The 26,497-nt window shown below is 43.5% G+C and overlaps 1 long non-coding RNA gene across 1 annotated transcript; it reads right to left on the bottom strand.

Annotated features, from left to right (window-relative positions):
• Positions 1-3,976: 3,976 nt before the first annotated feature.
• Positions 3,977-7,033, bottom strand: LOC144296500 (uncharacterized). Its single transcript, XR_013363597.1, has 3 exons — positions 6,959-7,033; positions 6,672-6,742; positions 3,977-5,548 (listed from the first exon to the last, which is right to left on the bottom strand). It is a non-coding gene; the product is annotated as an uncharacterized LOC144296500 (long non-coding RNA).
• Between the last annotated feature and the right edge of the window lie 19,464 nt (positions 7,034-26,497).

Raw genomic sequence — 26,497 nt, 5'->3', positions numbered from 1 at the left:
GTGATATAACCATTCATTTCATGGCATATAAGTTCTCAAATGACTTAAATCCACTTTGGTTTAGAACAGATTTCTCTCAGGCTCTCTTCCAAGAAGAAGAGAAGTGGGTTGTGGAAGAAGTGTGCCTAAGACGGGGGGAGGAGGAACCACAGGGAGAGAAAAAAGGACATAAGAAGTGGATTTTTGAGATATTAGCGGAAAATGATCTAAACTGCCAGTTTGGCTGGTATATGTCTCAGGGCTTCAAAAATCCCTTTTCTGTTTCTTCAGGAAGCTGGTGAGAGCAGTAGGAGTAAAGGTAAAGGTGGGTATTTGAGGCATTTTGTACCAATTCTGAAACAAGCAATTCCAGGGTTAAGGGCAGTGTGACTCCAGCTAAATCAGAAGTGGAGCACGGTGCAGCCTGAAATCACCCTTGCTGCCTCTGCATGTTCAGGCACCAGGTTGTGCTACTTCAGCACCGAAGACAGCGCCATGAGGGCCCCCTCAGAAACTGATTTGGGCCTCTGTGGCTCTTAACATTGGGGAGTTCTGCATGTTTGATTCCGCGTCCTTGGCAAGCTGTGCTGAAGCTGGAGTCTTAAGGAAGGCTCAGTATCTAGGAATCTAACTCAGATTCCTTTGGCTTTTACTCTAGGCTAGTAATCCTTTCCCTTTTAAGTTTATTCTTCGGGCTTTAAGGCTCATCCTCCCAACTCTCACCCCCACCCTTTCCCCCAGCCGTTTGGGGCATTTATCTAATCCTTTCTGTCCCATTCTATGAGAAAAATGATGGAATCCTGCGGCATCTTTCCCCCTCCCTGTCCTCTGTAACTAATCTCATCCCTTTTGGTTTAAGTATGCTCTTTCATTCCTTGGATCTCTGGCTCTCTGTTTTCCATGTAAGACTTGGCTACATAGCCCTAGATTTCAGGGAGGCATGGATAGTCTGTGAAATATAATTGACAGAGAATTGGATGCCATTTATTTTCCATTTTCCAAAGTAGTACGTGGACCCTATGGCAGGGATCTCCTGTAGACATGGCATCTTAGCTCAATGAACATGTTCCCACTAGTGGGAGTTTCAGGCTCAGTTTCAGGACAAGCTGGGAGAAAGTCTCTAAGAATCCCCAGGGCTTCAGAGATGCCACAAATTATGCAATAAAAGCTACATTGCAATTCTGTCTCTGTGAAAGGCCACCCTGTGTATAGATTTGATTCTTCAACAAACCATGAAGATTAGAACAGATCACTTAACTTCCTTGAGTCTCAGTTCCCTCAATTGTAAAGAATGAAAACAACAACTACCTGTCTTATGTAAAAATTAATGAGATCATTTATGAGAATTATTTTGTTCACAGCAGAGTGTTGCCCAATAATTAATAATAATAATCCCTGCAAAAACTTTGAAGGGTAGATATTGGAATTTCTGGTTTCCTAATCCTTATGGGTTATGAAAGTATCAAACCATGCCCATCAGAGATGTGCAGATAGTGATTACAGGACAATTCAAAAAGAAACTTGTTATTCTGCTTTGTGTTGGCTATTGCCTGTGAACTTGGCTTTGGCCTGTTCTGTATCTGAAAAAAATTTTTTCTTCCATTAACTTAATAAGCCAGGGACACTCACACTGACACCCTTGATTTATCAGACACAGTGCTGCTGGAAACAGCTAGTGACACATCCCCTCCTCCACCCTCATTTCTCACTGTCAGTTAGACATCTCAGAACCTTGCAGAAGCCTGTGGGTTTTATTAGTCATTGTCCACATGTTCTCATCCTTCCCCCAGCTACCTTCATGTCACTTCCACTCATTGCTGCATATCTTTTGGATGATTTGACCTTCCTTCGGACTTCCTAAGAATGACCACTTTGTGCTGTCTCTAAAGAAGGATAAGCCCTATCATTTTTAGGTCTGTGGAGAATGCAATTTCTGTCTATATGCTCATTTAGGTGTTTAACACTCACCACTCATCCTATTATGTCCTTGAATGATTTGTATAATCATCCTGCTTGGTTGTCTACACAGCCTCCATTTCCCCTTCTTTCCCAACAAGGCTCCAATTGTGTTCATATATCCTCCATTCCCTGTGTAGTCATGTGCCAAACTTACCCCAAGCTCCATAGTAGGCCTGAATGAGGGAGGAGTATTCCTCTTCCCTGTACCAGTGGCTAATGCTGTGAGGTCTCTACAAAAGGCTTTCTTACTCTTAAGAGGCCGTGGAGTGTGTGGATGAGATGCTGAGAATTGCTGCTGCCACGTTGCTACCAGCCTAATATTAAAGCCAACACTGCACGTGACAGGGCACAGAGATGAAAAGAACCTGGGTCCTTAATGACATTGCCAAGCCCCTATTTCAATCAATTGTGAAACCTGCTTTTCTTTTGGCCTTCCTGTTATGTGAGCTAATCAAGTTCTTTATTGATTGAGCAGGGGTTTCTGTTACTTGCAGCTAAAAGCATTCTAATACACCAAGTTTCTAGTCAGGAGATGAGTCTAGGTCATTTGTTAAAGACACAGCGCACACTCGATCTGCTGTTGAGCCCCACCATCAGTACTCCAAATTAATCTACAGAGCTTCTTAAACCAACAGCATTTTCACTCACGCCTGCCATATTTAGCCATGTGTGTCTGACATTAAGCGACAGTAATTAGAAGACGTATTTTTTTAAGATTTTATTTATTTGAGAGAGAGAGTGCCTGCACAAGCTGGGGGGAGGGGCAGAGGGGGTAGGAGGAGCAGACTCCCCAGTGAGCAGGGAGCCAGATGCGGGGCTTGATTTCAGGACACTGAGATCATGACTTGGGCAAAGGCAGACTCTTAACCGACTGAGGCACCCGGGTGCCCCTAGGGGAAGTATTCTCTCAGTTTGTGGATTTTGTTGGGGGGTATTCAGATTCACTCTTAATCATAACTGGTTCTATTTCCTCCAGGTGCCAAGCCTCATTTGCTACCTTAATTACTTGATCTGTGTAGTTTTCTTTGTTTTTGCAAGAAATAGTTCCTTCAGCTATGCAGAACAATGAGCTAACCAGGGAAGAAGATATTCGTCAAGTAGGGAGACCCTTTCACTCCTTGAAGCTTGTTTAGGGGCCCAGGATTCTCTATGTTAAAGATTTCTGGCGGCCACATCTATTAAACTTCCTCAAAGGAACATGTTGAGAGGATATCATATCCACCCTTCTATGGAAGACTCTCTAACCAATGATCTGTCAGCTGAAACAATAATTTCTTTTTCGCAACTGTGGTGTGCTGTCTGACTCACAGGGGTGGTAGAAAGTGAAGAAAGCCATTTTTTAAAGACTGATTCTTCACACTTGTAGATAGATGATTGATAGGCTACTAGATGGAACTTAGAAAAGAAAGGACAGATAGAGGATCTGGGGGACAGAAGAAGCTGCTAGGAGATGAATTTCATACTTCCTACAGATCTAATAGTAAAATCCAGTCCAGAAATCATTTTGAGTGCCTGCAAGTGCAAGTTTTGTTGAAAGGGTCACTGAGGCACTTTCTCTATCCTTGGGGTTTCATAGTCTAGTGAAAGATTGTATAAATAAGCAGAAAGTTACTTTTTACCATAAAACTAACTGAATAGAAGATATGAATAATTGTTCAGGACAATAGTGAAAGAGCTACCACAAAAAGATAGGTCATTAATTTTTCAAATTTTCAAATGAGCTGTGTAGATTATAATCTAGAGAAGAAAGGAAGTTGGGGCTACAATGGTCTAGGAAATTATGGAGGATATGGGAATGAATTCACTACCATTACTGTCTTAATTACTATTATATTGCTACTCTGATGATAACAGATTCTATTAACTGAGCATCTACTGTAATCTAGAGCTAAGCACTTTTCTATAGTCACTCAGTCTTCACAACAGCATTATCTGCTTTATCCCCACTTTATAATAGGGAAACTGAGAATTAGAGGCTGAGGAATTTTTAAAAACAGTTTTATTGATATATAATTCACATACCATAAAATTCACTCATTTAAAGTTTACTATTCATTGCTTTTTAGTATATTCACCACTGCTCAACCAGCCATCACCACAATCAATTTTCAAATATTTTCATCATCCTGAAAAGAAATCCTAAATCCATTAGCCCCATTTTCCCCCAAATCCCCAAACCTCTACTTACACATTTTAACTCAGGCCTGTTGGGCACTGAAGGATTTGTAAAAGATTACAACTCCAGAATTACTATAATATTATTTAGCTCCCCAAGCCTTACCAACTTTGAGACTGATCTGACAAAATGGGTAAGTAGATGGTTTAGTTTAAACATGAGGATGAATTGCTGGATGAATTCTTAGCCGCATCTTGTCTGTTGTGCTGAGTTTTCATATGTATTGACTGGGATAAGAAGCTCTACACTTGTGCTTATAGGCCATTTCTCTCTTCTCTGTTTATGTGCTGCCCAAGGCTGGGACTCTTGCAGATTTCAAATAAAATTTCCTTTGCAGTTTGGGCTGAGAGTGGAGAGCAGAGAGCGCTGATTCACAGATGACTAAACAAATAACGTTTAACATCCTTGGCCTCACCTTCAAACTGGGAGATTGGTTACTAAACAGAATGCTTTGCTGAAGCAAAAGCTCCGTCTCTTCCCCTTTCATCAGTCAGTGGGTTAGCCAAGTTGGAAATTGGTATGTGTTCCTGTTATAGAACTCCCAACAGATCCCTCTGTATTGAGAACCAGTCGGCAAGACTTAAACCCTAATGTCTAAATATAAAAACTTGGTGAATTTGAGATGTGGAATCCAAAACTGAATGTTAAAAGCATTCAAATTGCAAACACTAGGATCCCAAAGCATAAAGCAAGGATCTGAAATTTTCTGATACCTTCTTTTAAGTAAACAAGGACAGGAAGTTGGAGAAGAAATGGGCCCGTCCAGACTGTCCTCAGTCCTGAGATTCAGAGAATATTAAGTAACTTGTCTAAAATCACTCAGCTGTTCAGTTGAAGAAGAGCTGAGCTTTAAATCCAAGCCTCCCTGATTCCAAAGGGCATTTTCTTTCCACTATACCAAGACGTGAAGAGCAAGTAGAGTCATGGAGGAGAACCAAAGAGCCAAGAGACTGAGTGATAAACAAAACATACTCAGAGTATCCTAGTGGGGGGTGGAAATTGCTTCTTCCCGCCAGCAGGAAAGGTGGTCTCAATATCTAGAGGCAGTTCTGAAGGCTGGTAGCAAGAGCTCCTTCCCTTTGGTTTGCTCATTCTCTCAGGGCTTCTGTTTGTTCTGGGAGATGCCACCTGAGTGCTGGGTGGGGGGAACGGGGCTTGAAACAGTAATATCTCTAATCTCCAACAGGCTACCAAGCTTGCAGCATATTTATTTTTTGATGTTTTAAACTTGATGGAACAAACCATGGCCCTCACAGAAATTCCTACTTACAGGTAACAGTGCCAGCAGTGTGCCATCTTTTTATCTTTCATGCCAGGCAGGAGAGGAGCAAAGAGGAACACGTTCAGATGCATGGGTGGGAGGCCATGAGCCTCCCTCTAGACGCAGCCCATAGAGAATCAGCCCCATCTCTCCTCTGGGCTTTCGCTAAGAGCCTATGGAGAAGAATGCGATCATGTCTGAAAAGTGAACTGAATTTGCAGCAAGAAGCTGAATAACTCCAAGACCTACAAGTGCCATTATCTGGCTCCCATTTCTAGTCCTGATTCAAGGACCAGATTGAGTTTATCTTTTAAAAGAACTGGTCAGCTCTTGAATCAAAGAGCCAAGCCCTCTTATTTTCCTCTTCTGGGTTTTTGAATAGTGGTGAGAGCCCCCAGTGCCATGGTAACGGAGCTGTGGAAAACCTAAACCAGAAAATGGGATGGGAATGACCCCAGGGGGGTGGCAAGCCTCTGAGAGATAAGGGAGTCATCCTTGTGAAGGCAGGTGGGAAGCTGGTCCTTTGCTCCATTGTGATGTCGCTCACTCCCACTAAGATCGCGGCGGGTGGCATAACAGGGAGGCCAAACCTGCAGTGCTCAGACTGAATGCCAGCTCTGATACTTACCAGCTGTGTGACATTTGACAGGCTGATTAACCTCTCTGAGCCTACGTCATGGGACTGATGTATGGATGATATCAGAGGATGAGTGATTATAAGTGCTTGGCCCATATTAGATGCTGAACAAATAGAAGTCATTGTGGCTTATTTTAAGCATGGGCTTCTTATCTCTCACCCCAAGTTCTCTCTGATGATATGGTTTGTCTATCTGAAAGAGGTATGAGGGCCCCTGGTTAGCACAGTCAATTAAGCATGCGACTCTCAGTTTTGGCTCAGGTTGTGATCTCAGGGTTGGGAAACTGATTTCCCACATCAGACTCTGTGCTCAGTGGAGAGTCTGCTTGGGATTCTCTCTTTCCCTCTCCCTTTGCGCCTCCTGCCCATGCTCTCTCTCTCTCTTTCTTTTTTAAAATTTTATTTATTTATTTGAGAGAGAGAGAGAGCACACAAGTGGGAATTGGGCAGAGGGAGAGGGAGAAGAAGGCTCCCTGCTGAGCAGGGAACTCAACATGGGGCTTGATCCCAGGATCCTGAGATCAGGACCTGAGCCCAAGGCAGACACTTAATCGACTGAGCCACCCAGGCGACCTCTCTCTTTATCTAAAATGAACAAATCTTTAAAAAAAAAATGAAAGAGATATGGGTGAGAACAAACTCCCATATCATAGGCTTACTTTGATCTGGGAGGACCCAGGGAAAACTAGCTGGTATTTTTCTTATATATGAAGCTGTTCCTGTTCCAGACCTGATGAGAATGGAAGAAGAGAAAATTTGTAGACAGAGAGTCAGAAATGGAAAAACCCAGATTTCTACAGCCCCAACTTACAGACAGACCCTGGGCCAGGCATTTCCTTTCACTGACTTTAGACTTCTGCTATTACATGGGTTCCAAAAGATAGCAAGCTCTTTTGAAAAAACACATATTAGGGTTTGGACGAGGTTACCCTCCTCTGTAAAATACCTTTCTACTCAGCTCCTTGTGGACTGACACCCTGCTGCCAGAGTCTTCTCCCCTGCATTGGGATTTTGTCTGTTGGGCCAAATGCAATCACTGAATGAATCACTGAATACATCACAGCTCTGGGGTGGGGGAAGGACCAGACTTGTATAGGGGGAGGAGAGACAATAACTGAAAAGCCAAAGCTACAAGGCCCGAGTACATCCTCTACCTTTAGCATTTCCCTAGAGCTGGCCCATTGGCCACCTAGCAATGGAGCCCTGGTGTATTTATCAGTCCAGACCACAGAGGGACTCAGGAACTCCCTGTCACTCCATCTCACTGGGTGGAAGGTCACTGCACCTCACTGGGTCCCCAACTCCACTTCTGTGAAATGAAAGCATTGGCCAGCTTCAAGTCTGGAACTCTGATGGTGTGCTTATATGGGAGGATGCTCATATGGGGTTCCCAGTGGGGAGAAGGGTGAGGGGGGTTGGTTAGCAGCCAGGAGCTCTGTGATGAAGCCCTTAGCCCCATTCCTTCTACTGCTCACAGCTTGCTCAGGGGGAAAGGCAGAGGTCACTGGTGAACCATCTTGCAAGCCCTGGATTGCAAAGGCTGACTGGAGAGAGAGGAATTCTACAGGAAGTGGGTGGTAGTGCATTGAAGGAAGCCCCTCTCCCTTTCTTATCTAATGTTATTTTATTTTTTCAATAAATATTTATTGAGCACCTATGGCATATTGGGTCATTGTTCACATCAGTGTACAAATACACAAAGATCCATGTCTTTGCAAAGCATATGGTCTAGTGCGGGAGATAGATGGTAAAAATGAGTGTAGAAAACACTAATTTACGATGTCTTCTTGGTGATAAGGACCATGGGAGACAGAATGAGGGTGGTCATGGTGGGGTTTTGATGGGGGTGTGGTTAAAATGAAAATAAGTGACTTTCAAACAAAGATTAGAAGGACCTTGGCTGGCCAAGGGGAGAACATTTAGAATGCAACTACATATTAATATTCACAAAATGCCCTTTAATGATGCTATTCATTAGTGCTACTTGTTTATTAATAATTAATAAATGAGCCATCATCTGTTCATTCCCTTTTTTCCTCTTTCGCAGAGGCTTGTGCACGCTTTGTGTTTCCTCGGCTGTCCAACTTTTCTCTTTGTCTCCCTCTTCTTAGGGATGCTCCTGTTTCTTCCCTCATTTCTTCCCCGTCACCTGGGATTTTTCCACCGTGGTTCCCGCTCCTGCCGCGTCCCTCCCCCCACCCCCGCCCCCCTTCCCCCGCGGGCTCCCCGCGACCCCGCTCTGCTCCAGCTCCCCCGCCAGCCTGTCAGTTTCAGTCCGCTGCTGCCCGCAAACAGAGTGGAACAGCCGGGCGGGGAGAGAGAGACGCGAGGCAGGAAAACCCTCCAGCCGAGCCGCCGCCAGGGCGCATTGCGGGTGCACCCTCCCCTTCCCCCTCCCCCTGCCCCAGGCTTGGGGGGGCCTTCCGCTCAGCTCTCCTTCTCAAAGTGATTAGGGCGCTGGGGACAACCCCAGGACGAGGCAGCCCCCACCCCCCCCAAGCTCGCATCCCCTTTCAGATGCAGCAGGCCAGCGCGAGGAAAGACACCCCAACTGCAAGCCTCTGCCTCCTCACATTCAGAGTCAGGATGATGATGATGTTCATCATCATATCGGCTCAGGGTTCTTGTGAAAGTTGAATTAAAAAAAAAAAGTATGCGACAGTGCTTTGGTAAATGCCACACTGAAACTCAAGATAACATTCCGGATGCAGGGCAGGTGTGTGTGAGGGGGGTGGGGGTGGGGGGCGGGGGTTGTGCTGGGTTCTGAGCGGGCTAGCAGTGAACTGACCCGCTCTTGGCCCGCGGGAGCCTGCGTTTCCCTCTGGGGGAGAGAGAAAGAGAGGTGTGCCACTGGCTGTGACAGAGTGCAGACAGGGATGAAGCCCACCACAGAGCTCTATTCTGGCCTGAGGATTAGGAACCACCCTTCTTTGTATTGGCCTGGAGTGATCTAAATGTAACTGTGGTTGGAACGCGGTAAGGTTCCAGTGATGATCAGACTGAGGAGGGGCAATGCAAGGACGAGCGTCCATGTGCGATGGGGCTTCCGTTCCCCCTAAGGAACTTGGTGGCCTGACATGCCAGGGAGCACAGAGGATGCTGGGCCCAGCAGGATGCAGGTAAAAGGGCGGAGGATGTGGTTAAGAGGCTCCCGGAGAAGCCCTCTCCCGCCTGTGGGACAGCTCCTCACTGATGCTCCGTCCAGACACTGCTGATCCTTCAGAACCCTTGGTGAAAGGACGCCTGGGTGGCTCAGCGGTTTAGTGCCTGCCTTCAGCCCAGGTCGTGATCCTGGAGTCCTGGGATCGAGCCCCACATCCCACATCGGGCTCCCTGCATGGAGCCTGCTTCTCCCTCTGCCTGTGTCTCTGCCTCTCTCTGTGTGTCTCTCATGAATAAAAAAAAAAAAAAAATCTTATAGGCATGGTAATAAGCTAGGAAGCTATTAAAAAAAAAAAAAAAGAACCCTTGGTGAAGAGGGCATAGTTTTACATTCTGTTGAGACAACGATCTTATGCACGCATATTTGTCATTGTATTTGGTTCTGGATTGCCTACTTGTGCTTTGTACCCATTTTCCATTGCTTATTTGTATACTGTTTTGTGGGGATTTTTGCTTTTTTTTTTAATTTGTTGGGGCACTTAATATATTATGCGCAATACTCCCTTTCTGGCTTGCTGCCAGTAGTTTTTCCAGTTTGTGTTTTAATTTGTTTATAGTATTTTTGACACCTTTTTGGGGTTTAGTTGGTGTATAATAAACTGCACATATTTAAAGTGTTCAATTTTATGAGTTTGGAAACGTGTACATCAGTGAAACCATCATCACGATCAGATTAACATGCATTTTTATCACCCTCCAAAGGGTCCTCCAGGCAGTGGTAATCCACGCCTTTTTTTCTGCCCTTATCCCCAGGCAACCACTCCATCTCCTTTCTGCCACTATAAATTAGTTTACATTTTCTAGAATGTTACATAAATGGCAATATACAGTTTGTGCTCCTTTTTGATCTGGCTTCTTGCACACAGCATAATGATTTGAAGATTCATCCATGTTGTTACATGTATCAATAGCATGTTCTTTGTTACTGAGTGGAACCACTGCATGGATATACCACAGTTTGTGTATCCATTTACCTGTTGATGGACATTTGGGTTATTGCCAGTTTGTGGCTATTAAAATTTTAGCCCCTGTGAATATGTGTATGTCTTTGCATGTCAAGTAGGATTTCGACAGCTACAGATGCAAACATATTTAAGACAGAGGGAGTACATAGCCGCAGAGAAGTAAAGACAGAACATGGACAGGGAATGGTGTTGTAGCTGTCTGGGGTAGGTGGAATCCAAGATACTCGCTCAGAGGGCAAGGGGAGAACAGAGAGCAGGTTAGAGTTGAATCCCAGAGGGTTTTGGAGTTTCTGGTTTGGGTTTGTTTTATTCTATACACAAAGGGGAGCCACGGCAAGTTTTTTTCTAAGGCAGGAAAAATACAATTAGAATTTCAACTCTTTTCAGATGAACATCCCCTCAATTCATATTTTGCTGAATAGTGAAGCCAAATGGTCAGTTTGCTTTTAATGTTAGCATTGGGAAGCAATTACTTAAGCAGAAGCTTGGAGCTAGCCAGTGGCAGAGCCCTAGGGTCTTGCGGGGAAAGGATTGTCCTCTCTCTCTTATTTTTCCCACTTGTATAAGAAAATAATCATAATGAACTGTCCCTTGTCCAGGTATGCCTTTCTGTAGTGGCATGTATGTATTCCAAAAACAGCTCATAAGATGTAAAAATGGATTTCTGGCCAATAAATTCTAATTTCTCATTTATTTCCATTGAAAAAATTGGTTACATGTTACTGTAGAAAAGTGTCATCTTACAAAAATCATCCTTATAAAATGAATTAGTTAGGGTCCCAACAGGAAAAAGGCAGCAACTCAGAATGGGATAACTCAAAGGGACTTTTTTAAAAAAAGAACTCTTTACAAAGGCATGGAACTTTGGGGGCCACAAGAGATAAGTGTGTGTGATAGTCAGAAAGAACAAGTGGAAAGAGTGTTTGTCATTGGGACCGTGATGGAGACTCATGTAGTAAGCCTCCCTTTGTTGAGGTAGAGATAACAAAACACACACACACACACACACACACACACACACACCTTGCTCACACTCTCATCTTTGTTAGTGGCCAAACCCAAGTAGAAGTTGGAGATCATGGGATGTTGCCCTTTGATGTGGCCCATATGAGCTGAAAGTAGGCTGGAGAAGGATAAGAATACCATTGGGAGGTGTGTGAAATCAGCTTCTATTACCTTTGCCTCAGGTACCCCCTTCTCCTCCTGATCCACTCTCCATCCTTCACTGTTCTGTGCCTCAGGGTCACCTTCACCCTCTGGCTTCTGGTTAGATCTGACCAAGAGGAGGTACCATAGAGAGTGGTGTGGTATTTGCTCCCCTGCTCTCTGCTCACTGTATTGCTGCAGGCTGGCTGTGCCCTGTACCAAAGGATGCAGCTGCTATTAGGGAGCATCTCCCTATACAGTTACTTTTCCCCAGGGTCTGGCAGCCAATACTTCCCACTGGCCCTATGGGTTCAGGAATGAAAACGGGTCTCTGATATTTAGTCCTGGGGTACAACATCATCCCTGGTTAGTTTGATCTAATCCGACCAGCTTCTTTATGAATAGTTTCTTCCTATCTCTCCTTTTTAACATCCTTGGGTCGCTATCCATTTCCTGCCAAGATTCCAACTGACCAAAGTCAAATACAAGAAAAAATTCACTTGGCTCTCCTGATTCACCAAATGATTCCCTGTACCTAGGCAGACTAACATAGCTCCTGGGACAGTTGGCCCATCCTACGGCATCTCCTGGCCGCTGGAGGCCTTGTGTTTCCCTGCAGATTGTTTTGGAACCTCAGGAGTGCTCTCCTACTTCTGCCTCCTACATGTGACTGCTCCATCTTGCCTGATCACTTTTAGGAAGCCTTTGCTTCAGGCCTGCTGCTCCCACACCCACCCTATGCAAGGAAGCATAGGGATGGGATATCTCAGTTTTTCTCTGCTTTATGTTCATAGCCTCTTCCAACCCATTCCAACTTGTGTTGTGCAGAACCGAGATCTTTCTTCGCAAGACAAGGGAAACCAGGCCATACCTTATTTTTTTGCTGGCATCTCTATTGTTAATATAATTAAAGTGAGGACTAAGATATAATTGTTCATTTTTTCTCTCCCAAAACTCTCATGTTAAGTGGATACCTCTATTTGAAATCTTTTTTTTTTTTTTTAGTTTCAGAGGTAGAATTTAGTGACTCGTCACTTACATAGAACACTCAGTGCTCGTTCCATCAAGTGCCCTCCTTAATGCTCATCACTCAATTACCCCATCTCCCCCACCCACCTTCCTTCCAGCAACCCTCAGTGTGTTTCCTATGATTAAGAATCTTTTATGGTTTGTCTCCCTCTCTGTTTTTGTCTTATTTTTCCTTCCCTTCCCCTGTGTTCATCTGTTTTGTTTCTTAAATTCTACATATGAGTGAAATCATATGATATTTGTCTTTTTCTGACTCAGGCCATACTTTTGAGTGAGACTTGCTATTACAGTTTCTCCTATCAGTGAGCAGCTGATAGGAACAGAAATTGCATTATGACTATGTTGACTAAAGATCTTAAAATAGGAATAGCAGGCTAGTGGTTTCATACCTGTTCTAATTTATCTTTTTTGACACGTGGCTCTGTCTCATTCCTTGTCCATTTTTCTTAATTAGACTGCTGGTACATTCCTTACTGTAGAATTTTTGTTCTCCCCAGAGTCTATCATCTCGTTCCCCTCTCCGCCCTGTCCAGAGTCTTCTTGTCATTCCTTGTCTGGGAGAGGTATGTCTACTCAGGCTTCTGGTAGAGTTGCACAACAGAAGAGTTTCTCTTCTGACTCCTGGTTTTCTTCCAGTTGATGGAGGGGTTAGGAAAGGCCAGGTATCACTTCGTTATTAGTGAGTTCATAGTCCTTATGAAGCCAGGCACTTGGGTTATGCACAAAATACAAACAAACAATAATAAAATAACAAAATAAATATTTACAATATTAATAAACAATAATAAACAATAAACAATAATAAAATGTTAAAGATATTTGAAAATGAAAATAAATGGAAATTAGGAGTAAGTTTATTTTTTCACAAATATCTACTGAATATATACTATGTGCCAGGCATTGTTCTGGTTACCAGGGAATGGATTGGGCCCATGGACTATTTCCAGCCTAATAGTACTAGTATTAGGCTAGTATCGATAGGTATAATTAGGTATTAGTGACTTATTAATTCATTAGCAAATGCCTAGATAAATAATTAACTTAGGGACTATTTAGAACATAGAGTGCTATTATGGATTTATTGGGTTTCGTAAGGTTAACTGAGGAATGTGGTTTACTGATGCGGTTTATTTAGAACCTTGTCACACATCACACCTGTAAGATAGCATGTTAACAGGCAATGTGTATCACGTATTGTGGTTAAGAAGACAAGCCTGGCAGTATGAAAATCTGGGTCTGCTTCCCATTATTTGTGTGATAATGGCACTCTGCCTTAGTTCTATTCCTTGTCCAATGGGAATGACTGGAGTATCTACCTCAGATAGATGCTTTCTGAATGGTGACTGTTTACATACACAGCCCTTATGACCTGTACAGTCTCCTTGAATTAGAGTTGTTTTTGTACACTTTGTGTCTCTTCTATCTGATTGCGTGTAAGTTGTCTTAATTCACTCAGGCTGCTCTAATAGAATACCACCAACTGGGTGGATTATTCAGAAGAGAAATTTATCATTCACAGTTTTAGAGTCTGGGAAGTTTAAGATCAAGGTGCCAGCTGATTCAATGTCTGCTGAGATTCTGCTTTGTGGTTCATAGATGACTGTCTTCTCATTGTGTCCTCACATGGTAGGAGGGGCGAGGGAGCTCTGAGGGGTCTTTTTGATGAGGGTACTAATCCCAATCATGAGGCTCCACCTTCATGACCTTCTCACCTCTCAAAAGCCTCATCCCTTAATGCCATCACATTTGGAAGACACAAACATTCAGTCCATAACATACCTTTAGGGCATCCCCATATTTCTCATGATGCCTAACTTAGATGTTTGACTGGTGATTACTGACAAATGGAAAACAGTTGCTGAACCCTTACTGCATGCTTACTGCATGTTAAATTGGCACTGTTCTGACCTTTTTTTTTTTTTTTTTTTTTAAGATTTAACTTGTTTATTTGACAGAGAGAGAGAGACAGCATGGCAGGCAGAGGGGGAGGGAGAAGCAGGCTTTTCGATGAGCAGAGAGCCCGACTCAGGTTGGATCCCAGAACCCTGAGATCATGATCTGAGCCAAAGGCAGATGCTTAACCAGCTGAGTCACCCAGGCGCCCCATGTTCTGATCCTTGATGTAAGGATAGCCCTATGAAGTAGGAACTGCTAGTATCCCAGTTTTACAGTGAAGAGAACAGAGTACAGGGGATGTTAAGATTATCACGATAGTAAGAAGCAGAGTAAGGATTTGAACCCACAGGTTGCACTAAAATGTCTCCCAGAGATGTGTTTGATGGGGCCCTGTATTGAGACAATAACTGTAGGGATATAGGGATGGATAGAGGTAGCCACACAGGCCCTCACGTTCTGCATGCTGCGGAATGATACAGCTTCCTTAGGTCTCTGTCTGCTTCCTTATTTGTCTTAATTTGGTTCCAAGGCCTGTTCCATGTCTGGCAACTGCATTTGAAGAAGTTGCTACTGACAACTTAGAGTAGATTTGCTTATTCTTTTTCCTCCAGTCAGGCATATTTACCTGGACTTCTCCTAGTCTCTTTTATGCTTTTGCAAAATTCAGGGCTTAGATTTTGAGTGAATCGAACTAACCGAATGTGCGCTCATGATTTTTTAAGTTCTTGTCAACTTCTGCTCCAATCCTGGAAGGTCTGCCAACTCAAGAGGTAGTGGTCTAGGACTCTAGCTGGGAGCTCAGATATTTGGCCTTCGTTGTGACTCTGCTTTTCATCAGCTGAGGGTCAGACACAAGGAATTCATCTTCTTTGAGCTCCACTATCTAGTTGTAGAATAGAAAGGCTTTTTCCGGCTTGACGTTTCTGCCGGCGTGCAGTGTCCGCCTATCTGGCTGACTGTATTCCCCAAACATTTATTTGAAGGTTGTAAGCACAGCTAAGTAGGAGTGAGAGATGATTTTTCATATTCCATAAGGAACTTGTCTGGTGGTCTTGGAGAATTGATACATTGAAAAAGGGATAGTCAGGCATCAGAACAAGCTGAAGTGTCAGCTAAGAATGCAGATTCCTGGGCCCCTCCTTCAACATATTGAATTAGGCTCTCTGGTTCTTATGCACAATAAGGTGGAGGATTCTTGCTGTGTTGTATTTGGATGCTGGTGGTGACAGAGCACAGATGGAATGCCCAGCAAGAGGTAACTGCCCCACAGAGGATGGCATTCGTCCCTGTGCCACCTTCATGTTTTTTGCCTTAACTATGTGAGACTGCTCTATCATTTAGTTTATAGTGTTCTTTAAATCCATTTATTTAATGATCTGAATTATACCCCTCAAATGAAAAATTTATGCCCTAAGAGTAGATAGTAAACAGATACTTCTTGTCACAATGGAAGGCAACTGTAAAGGGAACAGAATGGAAACAAAGTTATGCAATGCCAGCTAGACACTGCTTTGAGTCCACATTTTCCCAGTTAAAATGGGAAATTAGCAAGTGTTTGAGAGATGGGAGCTTGTGCTCAGAGAGAGGAAGCATGGTTACAGAGTGGAGGTCAGTCTGATGTTGGTGATGCAAAACCCTTGAATGTTGATCAAGAAGAGAGCTTTTCAAATGTATTTTCTTGACCTTTCTTCAGAAAGCATTTTATAGAAACATCAGTGTGTAAAATAGATTAAAAACAACAAGAAGAAAATAAAACCCACAACAGGATAAAAACCAGGATAGTGGATCCATTCCCTACTTTGTCAGAGCCCAAAAGCAATCAGACTGCAGCTTGATAAGCACTGGCTTCAGGCAATGGGGAGATTTGGGGGATGTGGTAAACCAGAGTTTGATGACTTGGGTACAATGACAGGACCCTGCAGTCTCAATGACAATTGAGAAGTATAAGGGGTAATAGGCAAGAGTGAACTATCAGAAGAAATTAGCCAGACTTGGGGTAGGAGGAGGGTTATGAGATTTCTGACCTCAGAATTAGGCTATTTTATGCTATTTTATTTTACTGGTTTCTTTAGATCTACAGAGGCAACAGGGCAATGTTCTCTTAGTCTAGAGCAAAAGCTGGACTTGTCCTTTTGTTCAGGAGGGACAAGGAAATCTAGACATGGTGGTTAAGAAAGCTGGATATATATTTTAGATTATTTGTTAAGGAAAAGATTCTTGGAATTTGGGATTACTTGAGGCCTGGCTCCTGTCCCTGTCACTCTGGCGAATCAGGAAATCATTGAAGCCTAGAAAGAAACATCATGTGATCATCCTAAATGCTTTTACGGAATCTTTTATGATATCTTATTGAAAACCCTTTTTACTCTGGAAAAAGTCAAGGGTGAATCAGTGTGTTCAGTTTTGGAGAAAAACCAGAGTTAGATTTATGATTCTGTTTATTTATTCATGAGAGACACACAGAGAGAGGCAGAGACATAGGCAGAAGGAGAAGCAGGTTCCTCACAGGGAGCCTGATGAGGGACTCCATCCCAGGACCTGGGATCGCCCCCTGAGCCGAAGGCAGACTCTCAACCACTGAGCCACCCAGGCATCCCTAGAGTTAGATCTAATTGTAAATTTTAAGATGGGAAGTTTAGTCAAGATGATAGCCAAATTTAGTGGATACTGTAGGGGTTCAGAATGAGTTACCCCAAGATATGCCACTTTTGCATGTGAATTATTTTGAGTTGAAAGCAATCAAGGCCCAAAAGACTCAGGAAGAAGTTTCACCTTCCCTCTAATTGTTTAAAAGATAGAAGACTTGCTCCAAGAAGAGGGCTAGCACCATAAATAACTATATTATAATGTGAACTAGTTCTGGTAGACAGGAAGGAAACTAGCAAGGCCTATTTGACCAAAGTCCTTTCTACGTCCCACTGTTTCTGGATGGCCCAACAAACATTTGTTTACCAAACATTCACGCTTTCCATTCTTCCTGTGAATTGCCTTTCTTCCCTTTGAAGCCCCAGACCCCTACTCTCCTTCTCCTTCATTCAGGATGACATGTATACCTCATGTTGCCCAATCTCATGTCTTTGAAATCTCATGATTATGTGGATTCTCCATATTTATGAAATTAAAATTGATTTTCTCCTGTTAATCTGTCTCATGTCAACTTGATTCTTAGGCCAGCCAGAAGAACCTTGAAGAGTATAGAACCTTTTTCTTACCCAAGAATACTGTGGCATTCCACTTACATTTCTGGCCACTGGGAAGGGCTGCGAAGGACTGAGAGTTCCATCTCTTGCTGAGCTTTGCTCTTGGCAGCAGGGAACTGCCTCCTCCAAGGTTACATCCCCCTCAGGAGGCAGCCTGCATGATGACTGGCTGATGCAGGAATACAAAGGCTAGCCCCTTGGCTTCACTTTGGGATAACCCTGAAGGGGCATCCTCACTTCAGAGCCCTCTGGTGGGTTGATTCTGGTCTCAGTTGCAATCTCATCCTGGGTCAGCTCCCATCTTCCTGTATTCTTGGTGACATCATGATATGAAACCAGACAATGGAATTAAATAATATTAAGTTTCCAGGAAAGTGAAATTCTCCTGAGGAATAAGGATGCCTCCAGGCAACAAAACTGCTTGGAGCTGCAGAACCTGTCTTCCAAGCCTCCTGTATGGGGTGGCTCATCCCTGTATTCAGAGGACAAGTAATAAAGTTTGGGTGAATACAGATAACACCTGAATGTGTGTCCATAGATACACAATTCCAATATAAAAGTAGCATCTGTGTTCATCTGTGTGCAGTCTGTCCAGATCCAATTTATACTTCTCCCTGATTTGCTTAGTATCAACTGCCCTCTAGTTCTTGGCCGTCTGATCGGTGAAGAACCCCAGCTGCTTCCTCTGTCACCTCACCTCCTAACACTGCCATCTGTCTCAGCCTCCCCCGAGTGAGGGCCAGATTTTGGCAAGGCCTCTGTAACGTCTGCTGTGGTGGTAGCCACAACAGTTCCAGTGTGTGTGGGTGACCTGATACACCCATGGAAGCTTAGGTGCCCTCATGTCTGGTTTCAGAGGTAGTACCAGGTCATGAGTATAGGACTTGGTTTCCTCAGTGGCTGTCCTGAGGATGTGGATAACACAACCTGGAAGCGTAGAGGGGTTTTAATATCCATTGGATGAAGTTTGACCAAGAGACAAGAGACAGGAAGGAACCAGCAAATAAATGACTCCCCTTTTCTCCTTCTCATGGACTTTTTCAGGTGGATGACTTCATGTGGTCTTTCTGGAGACTTCCGGTGTGACTAAGCAACGGGCTCTGTTGTTTTGTGAAGTGGTAGCCAGCTCGGTGTTTGTCTCTGTTATTTCCCCCTCTCATTTCCGCTTTCCCCCTCACCCTGGTGGCCCTGGGATTATATGACTAGTAATATGTTGGCACATAAAATTTGCTTCAGACTGCTTTCTTGAGAATCTGGGCTAAGGCAGCATCTGAGGACTTTCTTGTACATTTAAATGAATATTTTATGTTTAAGTACTGTGTTTAGCATTCAAATGTGAATAAAATACCAACATGTGAATAACAACTGAACTGAATGTGTGTGTAACAATTGAATGAGTATGTTAACATCTGAATGAATGTGGGAAAGAGCTAAACTAGGTGTGCAGAGCTTGTGGGGGTCATACATGTTAAAACTGGTGCATTAGTTATCTATTGCTGCATTACAAATCACCCCAAAATATAGCAGCTGAAAACAGCAAATATTTATTATCTGACAGCTTCTAAACTGGGTCAGGAATCTGGAAGTAGCTGAGCCAGCGATTCTGGTTCAAGGTCCCTTAAGCGGCTGCAGTCAAGTTGTCAGCTCAAGGTTCGACTGGGGGAGAATCTGTGTTCATGCTCACTCATGTCCCTATGGCAGGCTTCAGGTCCTCACCATGTGGTCCTCTCCACAGGGCTGCCTTGCAGCGTGGGAGCTTGTTTCTACAGAGAGCAAGGGAAAGCTCCAAAATGAAGCCATAGACGTTTTATAACTGCATCTTGGAAGTGACATACCACCATTTCTGCCATGTTCTATTCATTAGACATTGATAAATCCAGCCCACACTCAAGGGGAGGGGATTACGCAAAAGTGCAAAAAATACCGGAGGGTGGGGATGACTGGGGGATATTTTAGAGGCTACCTATCATATTGGGTGTAATATTCCAATGTAATAATACCAACTGTCTCTGCTTAATCTTGGAGAAATCTCCGTGTCTTATCCCAGGATCCCCTTGGATTTGTTCTGGAGACTGTTCTGACAGAGCTGAATAATTCTGCTGTTTTTGTTTCCAACTCTGTGGGATCTGAAAATCCCATTTCTCCTAACTGTGGTGGTCATCACAGGTATTTTGTTCAAGTCTGGGAGAAGCATGGCATTTATGTGGGAGCAAAGGTGGACAGGCTCTCTTGGAATGCCATGAGGACAAGTCACCCTTGAGATCCTGAGAGTGAAACTATGGGCCTGAAAAGTGAGTATTTATCTTTCTAGATGGCATGACCAATTTTGCCTTTGTGTTTAGGAGGCAGGGAGTTTTGTACAGCACCTTTCACTGAAACCCGCTGTCTCAGCATTGCTCTAGATTACTGTGAGGAATGCACAAATGAATTAAAATAGAATCTCTGTCCTCATGAAATTTACTTATATGAGCCTAGAGCTGAGAGGGAAGTCAAGGCTACAAGCATACATTTGGTAAAAACATCAAGCTATTGATGAATATTATAGAGGAGTGACTGTAGATAGATCCCAATGGGGCTGAAGATAGCCTTGGGCACTCTAATATTTAGTGATTGGAAGGACCCAGAAGAGAAGGGAAGTCAGGGAAGTCTCATCTTATTTGTCCCTAAGCACATTTGACCCTACTGGGTCAGCAATTGATTTGGTTAGTTCCTGGTTTTGAGACTGTCTCTGGGTCCTCCTGCAGCCAGCTGCAGGTCCTCAGACCCTAAATTTAGAATAGCCACAGCCTCAGGGGACTCTCAGGAAAAAAAAAAAAAAAAGAATATATATATTCTTTTTAGACTGGTTTTAGGGTCACAGCAAAACTGGGCAGAAGATCCAGAGATTTCCCCTAGACCCCTGTCCCATATATGCATAGTCTCCCCAACCAGAGTGGTACATTTGTTATAACTGATAAACCCACACTGACACGTCATAATCACCCCAAGTTTACAGTTTACATTATGGTTTACTTTTGGTGTTGCACATTCTATAGGGTTTGAGCAAGTGTATACTGACATGCACGTAACCATTCTAGTATCATTCAGAGTAATTTCACTGCCTTTTAGCCCTTTTGCTCAGCAGTTTTTAAAGCTTTTTCAGAGCAAAGTGGAAGGGATTGGGGAAGTAGAGGGGCACTACCCTGCATATGGCTTCAGGGAAAAAGCAAGATGTGATCCTCAGTCTTACAAAGAATACTTAGGGTGACCACTGTCTACAGGGGTAGAGTTTCCCACTGCCACTGTCTATACAAGCTATACATGTTTAAATGTTTTCTTTTTCTTTTTAAAAAGATTTTATTTATTTATTCATGAGAGACACAGAGAGAGAGGCAGAGACATAGACAGAGGGAGAAGTAGGCTTCTCGCAGGGAGCCCGATGTGGGATTTGATCCCTGGACCCAGGATCATGCCCTGAGCTAAAGACAGATGCTCAACAGCTGAGTCACCCAGGCATCCCTGTTTAAATGTTTTCTTAAAAATGTGCTCTCTATCAGTGCTATGTGTTGGAGTAGATAAGTCCACCAAAATTTGAACTCACCATATCATCTTGACTGCAAGTTTCTGGATGGTCTTTTTTTGGAGACAGATTTGCTTTCTTTTGATGTGAGTGATCCCTGAATCTCAGATCCCATGAATTTGAGCCTAATGACAGGCACAAGGCTGAATTTGTTTAGGTTATACTAGAGAGAGGTGATCATTATGGGTGAGGGAATACTGATTTTTTATTACAAAATAAGAAAAATAATATCTTGCTTTGCACCAAGTCTCAATGAAATAATATATGTGGAATTGCCTTATAAACTGTAAAGTGACCTATGATTTATAATTGTGACTAAAGAAATGTCATTGACAGGGAGATTTGGTTCACAGAAACCTAGGGTACTCAATCTAATTTATTCAAGTAAAGTAGAGTAAGCAGAACTCTGTGTTTAAAAAATGCACATTGGTTCCTCATTCATTCCTCCCTTCAGCTGTAACTAGATATGGACCCGAGGCCATGCCAAAATGAAGGGAGAACATCTGGCCAATTTAATCAATCCAATAAAAGCATCCTTTTAAACTGGTCCAAAGATTCGGAGTCCAGATCTCTGGTAAATGACTGGCTAAATTTTCTGATTCAACTGATAAGATGTTTTGGGTTGTGTAGACACTACTTAAGAGATCAAGGGTCAAGCAGCAAATGGAAAGTCTAATTGGGATTAAAACTTAGAGTCCTTGTGTTGTGCCAGGCTGAGCTCACCACCCAGGTCTTGAGAGGGGCCCCCGAGTCTATAGGATGGAAGCTAGGGAGTCAGGGAGATGAGCCCTGGAAGAAGCTCAACTGGCTTCACTTTTCCGAGCATAAGTCAGGGAGCTCCTTTCTGTTATCCTTGCTGTCTGATTCTTCCCAGCTCTATTTTAAGTATCATAAGTGATGGATCACTTCCTAAGGGACACCCCTTCTTTAATGCACCTGGTCTCTAGGGAGCTCTTCTTTTCTACTCTCCTCCTTGAATGCTTCCATTTGAGTCAAGGCCACCCAGGGGGCTCTCAGCTTATTGAGACCAACCTCTTCTTTTTCCCAGAATCACTTTATGGACTGAAATCAAAGAGGCTCAGAGACCCCACATGGCAGTAAGAAAACTCAGGAAATAGAAGCCATAATGATTAGGGGAAAACTAAGGCAAGAAAGGGAAAAATCAAAAGACCTCTCCATAGCACTTTGTCTCAATGAGATAATACATGCAGAATGCTTAATAGAGCTCCTGGCACACAATAAACACTCAAACCATGTTAGGTATTATGATTATTATTATCATCATTATCATCTGAGTTTCTCATGGCTGTTTGTTCCTTTTCACTTTGTAAGAGTGACCTGAAATTTAGTGAGATAATGGATGCAAAGCTCCTAGCATTGGGCTTGAAAGTTGGTGCTCAACGAAAGTTTTCTCCTATGTATATGTCTTCTAGGCTTCTCTGTATTTCCCACAGTGCCTAGCATAAAGCTGATGCTGGATTCAATCTTCTGACTGAATGGATATACTTTATTTTATTTGACATACCAGCAAACAGGCTGTTCCAAAATGATTCTCAGTTAAGAGCAGGTTTTTCATAGGAAGGGAATCATGGCCACTTGTATCACTGCGTGGATGAATAGCATGGGGCCAGGTGTCTGCAAAGACAAGCACTGCCATTTTCTCCTCCCTGGGTAATCCAGGGTGGGCATGTCCTCTACCCTTTCTTCTAGGAAGCAAAACAGCCTTCCTGGATTTCTCAGTGAGTAATGGTAGCTTCTCCCTGCATTATATCTTTACATACCTAACTCCACCCCTAACTGACTGCCCTCAAAATATTGTCCCTGAATTTCACTCAGAGGCCTCATCATACCTTGTGGCTAAGTAAGATCCTGACCTCTCTCAGAAAGCTGCCTTTCAGATGTGCTTCCTGCCTCTCCATGCTCTGAGTTGTAAGAGATCCCGAAGCTTGTACAGTTGAAAAGACTCACTCAGTCAACCAATCAACAAAGAAGCCATCAGAACCCAGAGCTTCATACTCTCCATCCAGTGCTCTTTCCATTTTACCCAATCTAGCTTACACTTTCTTTCAAAATATGTAACCCACGTGAGGATTCTTTTCCTTTTGTTCTTGGTTGAATGTCTATTTAAAAGGGAGTGAACTAAACCCATTTCTAATAAACTTAGCATGAATAACATCTCACAGAGATGTAGTAACTTTTCATGGTGCCCTCATGTGGTATCTTCTTAGGTTAGATGGGAGAGTGTCTTTCGAGAAGGATTCTTCCTGAGATGATAAGAACCTGTAGGATGGTTGGAAAGTTGGCCAGGAATTGGTGGTGGGTGGATGGGCTCCAGAATTGAGAGCCTAGATCATTTGTCAGCAGGTTGCAGGACAAGGGTATGCCATAGTTTTTGCCTCATTATAGTTTATGCTGAATATCCCTCTTCCCTAAGCTGATCTGCAGTAGTTTATTTATTGAAAGTACAGGTTACAGAACAGATCTACTTGAATGTTCTTTTTGATCATTCTCTGTGTCCCATTTTCGGATAGCAGAAGGGTCAAGTACATACAGTAGGGTGCAAAAGGCAGAGATTTGGAATCAGACAGCCCTGGTTTCCCTTACTGGCTCTCTTAGATTAGCTTAGTAGGGATAATAGTACCTATGGGTTGTTTTGGGATTAAATATAATATATGTACATACTATGTGTTTCATAAATAGTAGTTATTATTGTCATGAACGCTGTTATGTAATCTTGTGGAAGTTACTTAACCTCTTTGAGCCCCAGATTTTCCTCTGTAAATTAGGGATAATTTTATTTTCAATGTAATCAAACATATCAGCCTTTTTTGGAAAAAATTGTCTTGGGCTCTGAGGTCACAAAGATTCAAATTTCTTATGACTTTTGTATTGATGGACACCTTTCTTGCCTCAAAAATTTCTTTATAGACATTAACATCCCCTTGTAACCCAGATTTTTGCTGGCATACCTCCTGTAACTATGGAATATCCAGTGTTTAAATTGGGGACCTGAAGTGCCTGTGCGTGTGTCCTATGGGAACCATGCCATGTAGCTTTCTATAATCTCTATGAAATAGGTGCTAGAATGATTCCACTTTTTAAAAAGAATATATTTATTTCTCTGCCGGGGCGGGGGAGAGAGAGAGAGAGAGGGAATGAGCACAAATAGGAGGAATGGCAGGCGGGGAGAAGCAGGCTCTCGCGGAGCAGGGAACTTGATGTGGGACTCGATTCCAGGACCCTGGGATCATGACCTGAGCCGAAGGCATACACTTAACCTACTGAGCCACTCAGGCACGCTAGAACAATTCTACTTTCTTTTCTTTTTTTTTTTTTTTAAAGATTTTATTTATTTATTCATGAGACACACACACACACACACACAGAGAGGCAGAGACACAACACAGGCAGAGGGAGAAGCAGGCTACCTGTGCAGGCTCCACACAGGGAGCCTGAGGTGGGACTTGATCCCGGGTCTCCAGGATCAGGCCCTGGGCTGAAGGCGGCGCTAAACCGCTAAGCCACCAGGGCTGCCCACAACTCCACTTTCTAGAAGTAGCTTCACAGTGATATGTAACCTAACAGTGGTTGTCTTTTTTGCTTATGACAGACACATTAGCTGATCATGTTAACCCCATCTTGCCTTGCCTCTTTGACTGCAAAGGGTAGGAAAGCTAAATATTCATTCTCCCAGCTTCCTTTGCAGTTAGAAGTGGTCATCTAACAGTACTGGCCAATGAGGCCTAAGTGGGGCTCTCTGGATGCTTCCCGGAAAACCCTGTTTTCTTAATAAAATGAACAGATTTACTAGAACGACATCCCTTTGTCCTTTTATCTTTCTTGAATGCAGATCTGATACCTGGCACAGGGGCAGCTGTCCCGAGACCATTAGTGGCAAGAAGCCAACAAGCTAAGGCTGGCAGAGTTGAAGATGGATTCAGAGTTTCTGGTGGCATTACTGGGGTCTAAACAAATAACTACCTACCTCCAGTTAACTCTATTTTTTTTAATAAAGATTTCATTTATTTATTGAGACAGAGAGAGACAGAGACAGAGACACAGGCAGAGGGAGAAGCAGGCTCCATGCAGGGACTCGATCCTGGGTCTCCAGGATCACACCCCGGGCTGCAGGCAGCGCTAAACCGCTGCACCATCAGGGCTGCCCCAGTTAACTCTTTAAAATGAAAAGTTATCTGGACATCCTGTGGGGAGGTGTGAGCTGTTCTTATGCTAAGAGAGGGTCACAAAACTTGGCTCTGCCGCAGGGCAGATTGAAAGGGGTGGCTGAGTGCACAACTAGGAAGTTTGCTTTCTTTACTAAGTTTTGAACAAATTTCTAGGCCAAGCTTCAGAGAGGGCCCCCGCTATGAGCTGTCCACCCGGGTGGTGCTGATATGCACATTAAGCTGCCTAGATAGGAGCTGTCCCTGCAATTGCCACGGCATGGCAGCAGCAAGGAGATAGCAAGGTGCGTGTGTGTGTGTGTGTGTGTGTGTGTGTGTGTGTGTTTGCGTGCGTGTGTCAGAGAGAGAGAGAGAGAGAGAGAGAGAGAGATTCTATCATTCCAGTGAGAGTCATCCCTCACAAATGGGATAGCTCACTGGCCATGTCATTTCCAGTCTTCCCAAGGAAGAGAGAATCTTATGGGGATGAGGGTTGAGAGTTCTTGTGGGGGTGCCCCACCATCAACTGTAAGAGATCCTGCTTTATTTCCCAGCCCCTTTTGTTCAATGTGGAATAAAATAAGGGATCTGTGAAGACCAATTGCCTGGGGGATTGGTTCTGATTTTCAGGTAGGCAAGGAATAAAATCCTGAAGCATCTCAAAGACATGTCCCACAGGGGCCTTCTGGGACACACTGTCCTAAGGACATGCCTGGACGATAAGAACAGCATTTAGGTTTTGGTTTTTCTTTTGAGAATCCTGAGGATTGGGGATCCCTGGGTGGCGCAGCGGTTTGGCGCCTGCCTTTGGCCCAGGGCGCGATCCTGGAGACCCGGGATCGAATCCCACGTCGGGCTCCCAGTGCATGGAGCCTGCTTCTCCCTCTGCCTGTGTCTCTGCCTCTCTCTCTCTCTCTTTCTCTGTGTGACTACCATAAATAAATAAAAATTTAAAAAAAAAAAAAAAAAGAGAATCCTGAGGATTGGACCTTTTGCTCATCCTTTTTGTTATCCTGTATTGTCACAACCTTGCCAAACAGGACATAGCACATATTTTTTCCCCTTTGCCTCCCATCCCTCAGTGAATGCACAATCCTAAGCATTTTTGCTGAGATACTGACATGGATAAAAACAAAACAAAAACCAAACATAGGTCAGTTGCTAAGTTACATGAAGTCGTAAAAGCTTTTGAGAAATGGCTGGTACTGATCTTGGTTGAAATCTAAATGGAGCTTCTTTTGACTCTATTTAACCTCTTTCTGACCCTTTCACTGACCTATCTCTTGGATTTTTTTCATCCCTTGAATTCTTTTTTGATTCGATGGACTGGTGCTTTTGTATCTCTCAACCTCCTTCTCATTCAGC

This window comes from Canis aureus, chromosome 24, assembly GCF_053574225.1.
Source record: "Canis aureus isolate CA01 chromosome 24, VMU_Caureus_v.1.0, whole genome shotgun sequence".
NCBI lineage: Eukaryota > Metazoa > Chordata > Mammalia > Carnivora > Canidae > Canis > Canis aureus.
The sequence above is the reverse complement of the archived record's forward strand: the minus strand, read 5'-3'. Positions and strand labels throughout refer to the sequence as shown.